This window comes from Plecotus auritus, assembly GCF_963455305.1.
Source record: "Plecotus auritus genome assembly, chromosome: X".
NCBI lineage: Eukaryota > Metazoa > Chordata > Mammalia > Chiroptera > Vespertilionidae > Plecotus > Plecotus auritus.
This window is the reverse complement of record NC_137784.1, coordinates 30,356,096-30,367,171: the sequence shown is the minus strand read 5'-3', so window position 1 is coordinate 30,367,171 and position 11,076 is coordinate 30,356,096. Positions and strand designations below refer to the sequence as shown.

Sequence of the window (11,076 nt, the reverse complement as noted above, 5' to 3'; positions counted from 1 at the left end):
ATCAGTATTATTTTTATGGTAAAAGAAAAACATACAGAATTTAAGGGAAAAGATTCAGAAGCCTGCAGCTCCATCTTTATTATGCAGCTTCTTAACTGTATAGTCTGTGAAAGTACTTTGAATTCTCTGAATCAGGTTGTTAATTAAGAAATGACAATGATAATAATTACATTATCTATGTACCAAGGGTATAGTAAAGATTATATAAATTAATTTGTCATCAAATACTTCTCTCCACTTTCAATTTAGTACTGAAACTGTGACTTGCCTAAGTCACATCATGATAGTAGATAAAATCAATATATCTCTGAGCTTTCTGACAGGGTAATATGAAATTCAAGGACCTTCTGTATGTCTGAAAGAACTGCCATTTTAACCATAATCAAACATTATTGCAATTCATGTTTTTACAAATATAATTTTATTGATTTAATAGAGGAAGGGAGAGAGAGATAAAAACATCAATGATGAAAGGGAATACATTGATCAGCTTCCTCCTATATGCCCCACACTGGGAATTGAGCCCACAACCCAAGCATGTGCCTGACCTGAAATCTAATTGGGAACTCCAGGTTAATAGGTTGATGCTCAACCACTGAGCCATGATTGCCGAGCTCATCCTATATAATAAAAGGCTAATATGCAATTCGACCAAATGATGAAACAACTGGTCACTATGACATGCAATGGCTGCTGGGGAGCAAACGCTCAATGCAGGATACCCTGGTGGTCAGTGCCCTCCCACAGGGGGAGTGCCACTCAGCCAGAAGCCAGGCTCATAGCTGATGAGCACAGTGACAGTGGCAGGAGCCTCTCCTGCCTTCTTGGCAGCACTAAGGATGTCCGACATCCCCAAATGGCTCCTGGACTGTGAGAGGTTGCAGGCTGGGCTGAGGGACGCCCCCCCCCCCCCCGCCCAATGCACAAATTTTGTGCACTGGTCCTCTAGTATTTTGATAATACAGGCATCAGGCCTAAACCAGCAGTCAGACATCCCTCTTGCAATCTGGCTCCTAACCGCTCAACTGTCTGCCTACCTGATTGCCCCTAACCCATGTTCCTGCCTGCCTGATTGCCCCTAACTTCTCTGCCTGCTGGCCTGATTGCTCCTAACTGCCCTCCCCTGCCAGCCTGGTTGCCACCAACTGCCCTGCCCTGCCGCCTGATCTCGCCCCCAACTTCCCTCCCATGCCAGCCTGATCTTGCCCCTAACTGTTCTACCCTGCTGGCCTGATCACCCCTAACTGCCTTTGCCTCAGCCCCCACCACCATGACTTTGTCCAGAAGGAAGTCGGACATCCAGGAGATGGCCAGTAGACCCAGTCTAATTAGCATATTACCTTTTATTAGTATAGATAGATTATATAGGATAGGATTGCTTAAATGGGGGGGGGGAAGCCTTTTTCAGCAGGAGGAGATGCTCTTGGCAGACAAAAATACATAATCCCTATAGCTGGACTGATAGCCAGCCATATGTGCTATACTGCCTAACAGGTCATTAAAAAATTGAACCACTTTCTTACACCTTACACCAAACAGCTGTTGCCCTTAAAACCCCTCCTCAGCCCCCACTTTAGGTTCTGCCTTTGCAGTTCACCCAGATTAGGTTCTGATTGGTCAGTTTCTATGCCAGTCAGCATCAAAAGCCCTGCCTCCTAGGCAGCCATTGGTTCATCACACTTCACCCAGATTTGGTTCTGACTGGTTGGTTTCTATGCCAGTCAGCGTCCCTGGGCCTATCTCTGGGCCTGATCAGAGAGTCGGGGCTGATCGGCAGCCCCCGCAGAGACCTGGAGAGAAAGAGAGGCACAGCTGCTGGCCAGGCCTGGAGAGAAAGAGAGAGGCAAAGGCTGATCAACAGCTGCCATGGAGGCTACAGATCAGACCCTACTTCTCTCTCCAGGACTCCTTTGGAGCCTGATCTGCAGCCCCCTTGGCAGTCAGTGCTGCGTCGCTGCACCCACAGTGGCAGCAGTCAGTGCTGGGTTGCCATGGCAACCCAGCACTGACTGCAGGACTGACTTCGGTTGGTCAAGCCTTCTGTCATTTTGGACATTATGGACCTTGTGTTTTTATATATTAGGATACTAGAGGCCCGCTGCACAGAATTCTTGCACTTTGGGGGGGGGGGGGGTCCCTCAGCCCATCTGAGCCCTCTCGCAGTCCGGGAGCCCTCAGGGGATGTCCAACTGATGACTTATGCCTGCTCCCTATGGACCTAAGCCATCAGTCGGACATTCTTGGTGCTGCCAAGATGGCAGGAGAGGTTCCTGCCACTGCTGCTGTGCTTGCCCACCATGAGCCCAGCTTCTGGCTGAGCAGCACTCCCCCTGTGGGAGCAAACTGACCACCAGGAGGCAGCTCCTACATTGAGCATCTGCCCCCTGGTGGTCAGTGCACATCATAGTAATTGGTCGTTCTGCTGTTCAGTCAATTTGCATATTAGCCTTTTATTATATAAGATATCTGTGGGAAACATTTTACATAATACCTTCAGAAACAATTAAACCATTTATTATGTATGCTTCTCTTAATATGTAATACTAGAGGTCCAATGCACAAAATTTATGCAAGAGTAGGCCTTCCTTTCCCTGGCTGCTGGCACCAACTTTCCTCTAGCACCCGGGCTTCTCCCTGGCTGCTGGCAGACACCCAGGACCTGGGCTTCCTCCAGCCACTGGCAAGCACCCGGGACCCGGGCTTCCCTCACAGCCCCGGCTTCGTCTGGAAGGTCATCTGGTCTAATTAGCACATTACACTTTTATTATTATAGACTAGAGTCCTGGTGCACTCAGGAGTGGGTCCCTCAGCCCGGCCTGCGCTCTCTTGCAGTCTGGGAGCCCTTGGGGGATGTCTGACTGGTGGATTAGGTCCGGTCCCCATGGAATGGACCTAATCCGTGATTCGAACATCCTTAGCACTGCCACGAAAGTGGGAGAGGCTCCTGCCACCGCCACTGTGCTCACCATCCATGAGCCTGGCTTCTGGTGCACTGACCAGCAGGGGGGCAGCTCCTGAATTGAGCATCTTCCCCTTGGTGGTCAGTGGACAGCATAGTGACCAATCATTCTGCCATTTGGTCAATTTTCATATTAGCCTTTTATTATATAGGATTATTCTCTACAAATTATAAAATGTTATTTATAAGGGCTGGGAAAGTGCTTTATCTAGATTAAAGAAATTATATTTGACTTTAGCCATAACTAGTACCAAAAAACAGGATGACTTAGAAATTAATTATCACAATTCTGGAGGCTAGAAGTTCAGAGTCAAGATAGCAGCAGATCCAAGTCCCCTGTGACACCTGAAGAGGAAGCCTTTCTTGCCTCTTCCTAACTTCTGTTGGTTTGCCTATCATCTCAGCTGTTCCTTCATTTGAAGCTGCTTGACTCTAATCTCTGCCTTCCCTGTAGCATGGTGCTCACTCTCTGTCTTCAGATAGCCTTCTAATAAAAACTTCAGTGCTACTGGAGTTGTTTGGGACCCACCCCACCCCAGTATCACCTCATCTTAAATAATTAGATATGCAACAACTCTATTTTCAAATAAGGTGCCATTCTGAAAAATATGGGGTTTAGACTTCAAAATATCTTTTTTTGGTGAGGGTGGTAAGTAAAAATTCAACCCATAATACCAACATATATAATTAATAGAGGTCTGGTGCATGAATTTGTGTACCAGTGGGGTCCCTCCACCTGACCTGCGGGATCGGGCTGAAACTGGTTCTCCAACATCCCCCGAAGAGGTCCCAGATTGCAAGATGGTGCAGGCCAAGCCGAGGAACCCCACTGGTGCAAGATTGGGGCTGGGGAGGGATGTAGGTGGTTGGCCAGCCAGGGAGGGACCACGGGAGTGCTCTAGGGAGTATCTGGCTCATCAAAATCAGTCCCGACAGCTGGACCCCAGCAACAAGCTAATCTACCAGTTGGAGTGTCTGCCCCCAGTGGTCAGTGTAGATCATAGTGACTAGTCAACTGGTCAACTATCTGCCCCCTGGTGGTCAGTGCAAGTCATAGCGAGCAGTTGAGTGGCCTTAGCATATCATTATCATATTACACTTTGATTGGTTGAATGGATGACTGGACAACTGGACACTTAGCATATTAAGCTTTTATTATATAGGTAACTAGAGGCCTGGTGCACAAATTCATGCACGGGCGGGGTCCTCAGCCTGGCTGGTGATTGGGGTCCAGTCTTGATTGGGGCTGATAGGGGCTGGCCAGCTGGCAGGAGGGACTGTGGGAGGTTGGCCAGCTATGGGAGGTTGAGCTTCTGCCCCTTAGTGGTCAGTGCACATCACATTGACTGGTCGACTAGTTGTTCAGTCAACTGTTCTTAACATTTATATTTAGGCTTTTATATATAGATACTGTGTCCAGAGAAATTGTCAGAATCAAGTTGCATGATGTTTTTAGTTTTTGTGGTAATACCTTGGGTTTAATAAAGTCAAAGTTATTGTTACAGAAAGTAAGTCCCCTGCCCATGCCAATCCTATTTCCACCTCTTCATAGTTGACCTTATTTATGTATATATAATTACATAAAATAAGCACTTAAAACAATTTTAAGTGCTTATTTTATGTAATTATATATATCTCATTAATATGTTCATAATTCTGCTTATAGATTTAAAAAAATAATCTTATCTGCTTTTATTCTTTCCTTAAATGTCTGTATAGCTCACATTTATTTCAGTGTTTAATATTAGAAGTGTTTGGAGATTTTTTTGTGTGTCCAGAAATATGACATAAAAACTTAACTCTTGTCTATATCAATTAGTCTATAGAAACATTTTGTTGCAGTATCCAAGCACCTATAGATAATATTAAGTGAGGATTTACTGTAATTTATTGAGAGAGTCCCCTCCCTGCCCTGGAAGTCTCCAGGTCACTTTTTTTCACTTGTAGATCTTATCTGCTAGCCGCAGGAAGATGGCTGGGGGCAGGAGCAAAGAGTACTTACTGCTCAATGAGACACACAAGGTAGCTGTAACTGTCTTCCTCAAACTTTATGAACACAGCCTGCAGATTCAGCTATTCTAGAGTGCCTTCACTAAGGCTACCTTCTCAGCCTCTTTCTGCTCATACTTATCCTGCAGGATCTGACACTGTTCCGTAAAGGCCCATTGCAGACACTGAACCACCAGCCAGCTAGCTGCATTTTTTGTCCTGGATGTCAGTGCCAATCGTGCCCATCACACTGGAGTCCCCAAAGAGGTCAAGGTAATCATACTGAATCTGAAAGCGCTCTCCCATCTCCACTAGGATCTTCTTGGCATTGGCAAGTTCCTTCTCCCCATTAATGCCTGCCATATACATGGCACCAGCTACAGAAGGGTAGAAAGAGTAGAAAGCTGTCTTATACTTGACAATAGATTTGTACCTCTTTTCAGTGTATCTGCCAAAATCCACATTGCCATGATGGGCTGTGATGAGGTCTAGGATATGTCCAATCTCATTCTGATAGGAATTCTGCAGGAAGAGGTTGATTAGGTTCAGGTAATATGGATGCTCTCGGCAGTAGAGCTTCAGCAGATGCTAGATACATGCTTACAGAAGCATAGCATCATTGATGGTATCCAACCTATGCCTGGCTTCTGATACCAGCATATGTGCCCTCGTCAGGTGAGGGATGAATCCATAATGTCATCTGACACTAGAAAGAAAGCTTGACACAGTTCCACACACCAGCCCATAGGCAAGGCCCATTGGAGACTATCAGCATCCTGCTTTCTTGGTTCCACCAGATCCTGAAATGCTATGAGCACTGTCATACCCCTCTGGTACTTGCCTCCAATGACATTGTACTCCAGGACCTCCTTGAGCTTGTCAATATCATCTCCTGTATCTGGGGGTCCCATGTCATTCTCAGTTAGCACCTGCCAACCAGAGAGAAGTGCTGTTGTGATCTCTAAGTAGCATTCCCCATTAATGGAGACCAGGGTTTCACAGTGAAATGGCTAAATAGAGGCCTGTGGCAAAAAAAAAAATGTATAAAAATGATTCTGATATATCTTACTTTTCTTGTTTTTTTGTGTTTTTTTTTTGGAATGACATAAAAGACTATTGCAATCATGTCAAAAGAGCTCCAGAGCTAGCTGATAAACTATAAGCCGATTTTCACTTCAATAAAGGAAATAATTGCAATGAATGAAAACATGAAATGCATTAAAATTCATCCATTCAAAATTATACTTAGAAATGGAAACTCATAGATCACCTTGTGAGGATACTAACAAGCCAACTAATTATTTTCAAAACTGAAATAGAAAAAAAAGATAAATTACGCATTTATACTTCCTATTCTATACAAACTATACCTCAGAATAACCAGATAGTTGACTTGAAAAATGTTTATTTATTTATTTATTTATTTGTTTGTTTGTTTATTTATATTGTTGACAGTATTACAGACGTTCCCCATTACCCCCTCTTAGTTGTCCCCCTCTACTCAGTCCCTGCCCCACCCCAGGCCTTCACCACATCATTGTTTGTGCCCATGGGTTATGCATACATGCATATATATTCTAGTTAATTACATTAGAAGAAATGATATATTTAGAATATCAACATTTTGCATATCAGATGGCTTTCCAAACAGAATGCTTTTAATCAATTTATACTCTCACTAGCTTTGAGTTATTTTATTTTAATTTATTTTACTATTTTACTTAATCCTTATCTGAGGATATGTTTTTACTGATTTTTTTTTTAAGAGAGAGGAGGGTGAGGGTGGAGGGAAAGAGAAACTTTGATAGTTTGTGTCCTGTATGTGTCATGACCAGGAATTGACCCCACAACCTAGGTAAATGCTCTGACCGGGAATTTAACTTGCCACCTTTGGGTGTATGGGATGACGCTCCAACCAACAAAGCCACTTGGCCAGGGCCTATTCTATCTTTCTATTAAATTTATTAGAATGACATTAGGTAATAAGTTTATATATGTCTCAAGTGTATATTTCTATGATATATGATTTTAATATTGCATAATGAGCCCAATACCCAAAGTCAAACCATCTTCTGTCACCATATATTGGACTGCCTTTACCCTTTGTTACACCCTATCCCCTTTCCTTCTGGTAACTACCATACTGTTGTCTATGTCTATGAGTTTCTGTTTGTTTTTCTTGTTTGTTTATTTGTTGGTCTCAATTTTATAATCCCACATATGAGTGCAATCATATAGTTCTTAAACTTTTTTTGTCTGACTTATTTTGCTTAGCATGATATTCTAAAGGATCATCCATGTTGTTGCAAATGGAAATATTTCAACTTTTCTTATGACTGAGCAGTATTCCATTGTATATAGGTATTAAATCTTGTTTATTCAATTATCTATGAGTGTAATTATGTGATACTTGTTTTTCTCTGACTGACTTATTTCACTTAGCATGATACTCTCCAGGTCCCTCCATGCTGTCTCAAAGGGTAAGAGAGCCTTCTTTTTTACTGCTTCATAGTATTCCATGGTATAAATGTGCCATAGTGTTTGTATCCACTCATCTACTGATGGGAACTTGGACTGTTTACAGATCTTAGCTATTGTAAATTGTGCTGCTATGAACATAAGGATGCATATATTCTTTCTAATTGGTGTTTCAGTTTCCTTAGGATATATTCTTAGAAATAGGATCACTGGGTCAAAACAACCTGGGTACTAGCACAAGAATAGGCATATAGATCAATGGAAAATAACAGAGACTCCAAAATTGACCGAAGCCATTATGCTCAATTAATATTTGATAAAGGAGGCAAGAGAATTAAATAAAGACTGTCTCTTCAGTAAATGGTGCTGGCAAAACTAGACAAGTACTAGTACATGCAAAAAAAAAAAAAAAAGAAACTAGATCAACAACTTACACCATATACACAAGAATGAACTCAAAATGGATATGTAAGTTCTGAAACCATATGATTATAGAAACATACTCATGTTTTTTAATATCTTCTAGATTATTGAATTTGGGGCATATAGACATTCATAATATTCTAGCATGGTTCTTTATATTTCTGTGATGTCTGTGGTAACTTTTTCTCTTTCATTTTTTTTTTATTTTGTTTACTTGAATTTTTTCTTTAATGATTCTACCTGGGGGGTTATCAACTTATTAATCTGTTTCACCATTGAACCAGCTCTTTGTTACATTATTTTTTAATATATTTTTATTGATTTCAGAGAGGAAGCAAGATGGAGAGATAGAAACATCAATAATGATAGAGAATCATTGATGGGCTACCTCCTGCACACCCCCCACTGAGGATAGAGCCTGCAACCCAGGCAAGTGTCCTTGACCAGAATTGAACCTGAGACCCTTTAGTCCGCAGGTTGACATTCTATCCACTGAGCCAAACTGGCCAGGGCTGTTGTATTATTTTTTATAGCCTTTTTAGTCTATATTTTATTTAATTCTGCTCAAATTTTTATTATTTCTTTTCTTCTGCTGACTTTTGGATGCTTTTTTATTCTTCTTTTTAAAGTGTTTTTAAGATGTAATGTTTATTTATGTGAAATTTTTCTTTTTTTCTTTCTTTAGATAGACCTGTAATTATATAAACGTTCCTTAGTACTGCTCAGTGCATCCTAAGAGTTTTGATATGTCATATTGTCATTTTCCTTTATATAGTTTTGATCTCACCTTTTATTTATCTGCTGACCTAGTCATCTTTTAGAAGCATGTTGTTTAATCTCCACATATTTGTGGTGTCATTTACTTCCCTTTTTGCATTTGATTTCTAATTTCAAAACCTTATGGTCAGAGAATATACTTGGTATAATTTCAATCTTCTTAAGTTTGTTGAGGCTAGTTTTGTTTTAACATATGATCTAACCTTGAGAATGTTCCATGTGCACTGGAGAAGAAAGTGTAATATGATGTTCTTAGATGAAAGGCTCTGTAAATGTAAATAATGTCCGTTTGGTACAATATGTTGTTTAAAAGGCTATTATTTCTTTATTGAGTTGTTTATTTAAAAAAAAAACACCTTTTTTTCTAACTCAAATTCTTGAAATAATCAATATGATGTAATAGTAAAATAAAATAATTTTCTCTTGGCTTCTGTTTCTTCCGCTAATCCCCCATTTTAAGCCTCACCACCTGTAGGGAAACCTGAAATCAATATAGAATCATGAATCAGAGACTAAGAAGAGATTTGGAGGATCATTTGGTGTGCATATCTATGTAGTATTGACTATGACAAAAGAGCCATCTGTAATATGTCATTATTTATTTTTTTACAGTTTCCCAACACCATCCTATATAATAAAGAGGTAATATGCAAATTAACCCTTATGCCTTCACAAGATGGCTGCCTATGACCAGGCAGGCAGGAGGGTTAGTGAGGGATGACCAAACGACTGAACAGCAGGCTGCGTGGGGTGACCAGGCCGGCGGGGAGGGCCGTGAGGGGCCACCAGGCTGTCAGGGTGGGAAGTTGGGGGTGACCAGGCCAACAGGGGGTTCAGTTAAGGGCAACCAGGTAGACAGGCAGGTGAGCGATTAGGAGCCAGTGGTCCAGGATTGTGAGAGGGTATGTCCAACTGCCAGATTGGGCCTAAACCGGCAGTCATACATCCCCCGAGGGGTCCCCGATTGGAGAGGGTGCAGGCTGGGCTGAGGGAACCCCCCCTTCATGAATGAATTTCATGCATGGGGCCACTGGTTTCATTATAATGCAATGAGTGCAGAAATGTGCCTGGTTAAAATGCTTACTTCCTCAGAATTGATTTCAGCTAAGGTAGCACATAGCATAGTACTGGCTAACAAATCATAAATCAAGGGATTCTGAGAAATCCCTTGGTCTTTCTGACACAGTAATCATACTTCTTAGTTACCACATAGTTTCTTCATTCTTTGAATGCAGACATGATGCCTAATGTACATTAGCCATCATATGATCATGAAGAAAAAAGCCCTATACTAAGAATAGACAGAACAGAAAAAGACATAGATTCTGGATTTCTAAAGTCATCAATGAGTGTAACAATGTATTATTCACACCTCTCTTTGTTTCAATCACTGTGGTAGGGTTTTCGGTCATTTTGTATTAATTTAGCAAATAACATTCCTAATTTATACTAAATGCTCATTGACTGATGGGCACTTGGACTATTTCCAGATCTTGGCTATTGTAAGTAACACTGTTATGAACATAGAGTTGGATATATACTTTCTGATTGGTGTTTTGGGATTATTACAATTTAGTCTCAGAAGTGGGATCACTGGGTCAAAAGGCAGTTCCACCTTTAAATTTTTAGGTAATGTTCACATATGAAGCCCTCAGGTCCAAGGCTTGTATTTTATTGGGAGTTTTCCTTTATGACTGCTTCTATTTCACTAGTTACAACCTTCTTATTCAGATTACTTGATCCTTCCTCATTTACTTTTGGAAGATTTTATGTTTCTAGGAATTTATGCATTTTTTTCCAGATTGTCCAATTTGTTGGCATATAGTTGTTTGTAATTTTTTTCTTACAATCCTTTGTATTTCTTTGGTGCTAGATATTACTTCTCTCTCATTTCTGATTATATTTATTTGGGTCCTCTCTCTGTTTTTCATAAGTCTGTTTAAATGTTAGTCAATCCTGTTTATCTTTTCAGAGAACCAGCTCTTGGATTCATTGAACTTTTGTATTGTGGATTTTTTTTAGACTCTATGTTGTTTATTTCTGCTCTGATCTTTATTATTTCCTTCTTTCTACTCACTTTGTGTTTTGTTTGTTTTCCAGTTCCTTTAAATGTAATGTTAGTTTGTTTCATTGATTTTTTTCTTTTTTAAAATATATTATTAATTTTTAACAGATAAAGGGAGAGGGATAGAGAGTTAGAACATTGATGAGAGAGCAACATCGATCAGCTGCCTTCTGTACACTCCCTGCTGGGTATGTGCCCACAACCAAGGTACATGCCCGTGACCAGAATCAAACCTGGGACCCTTGAGTCCACAGGCCAACACTCTATCCACTGAGCCAAACCGGTTAGGGCTGATTTTTTTTCTTGTTTCCTGTTTTAAGCATGTAATGCTATGAATTTCCCTCTTAGGATTGTTTTTGATGTGTTCCATAGATTTGGGGTTGTG

The 11,076-nt window shown here is 41.0% G+C and overlaps 1 pseudogene across 1 annotated transcript; it reads right to left on the bottom strand.

Annotated features, from left to right (window-relative positions):
* Nucleotides 1–4,896: 4,896 nt before the first annotated feature.
* Nucleotides 4,897–5,640, bottom strand: LOC308239688 (farnesyl pyrophosphate synthase-like; annotated as a pseudogene). The gene has a single exon. The product of its transcript is annotated as a farnesyl pyrophosphate synthase-like (transcript).
* Nucleotides 5,641–11,076: the final 5,436 nt, after the last annotated feature.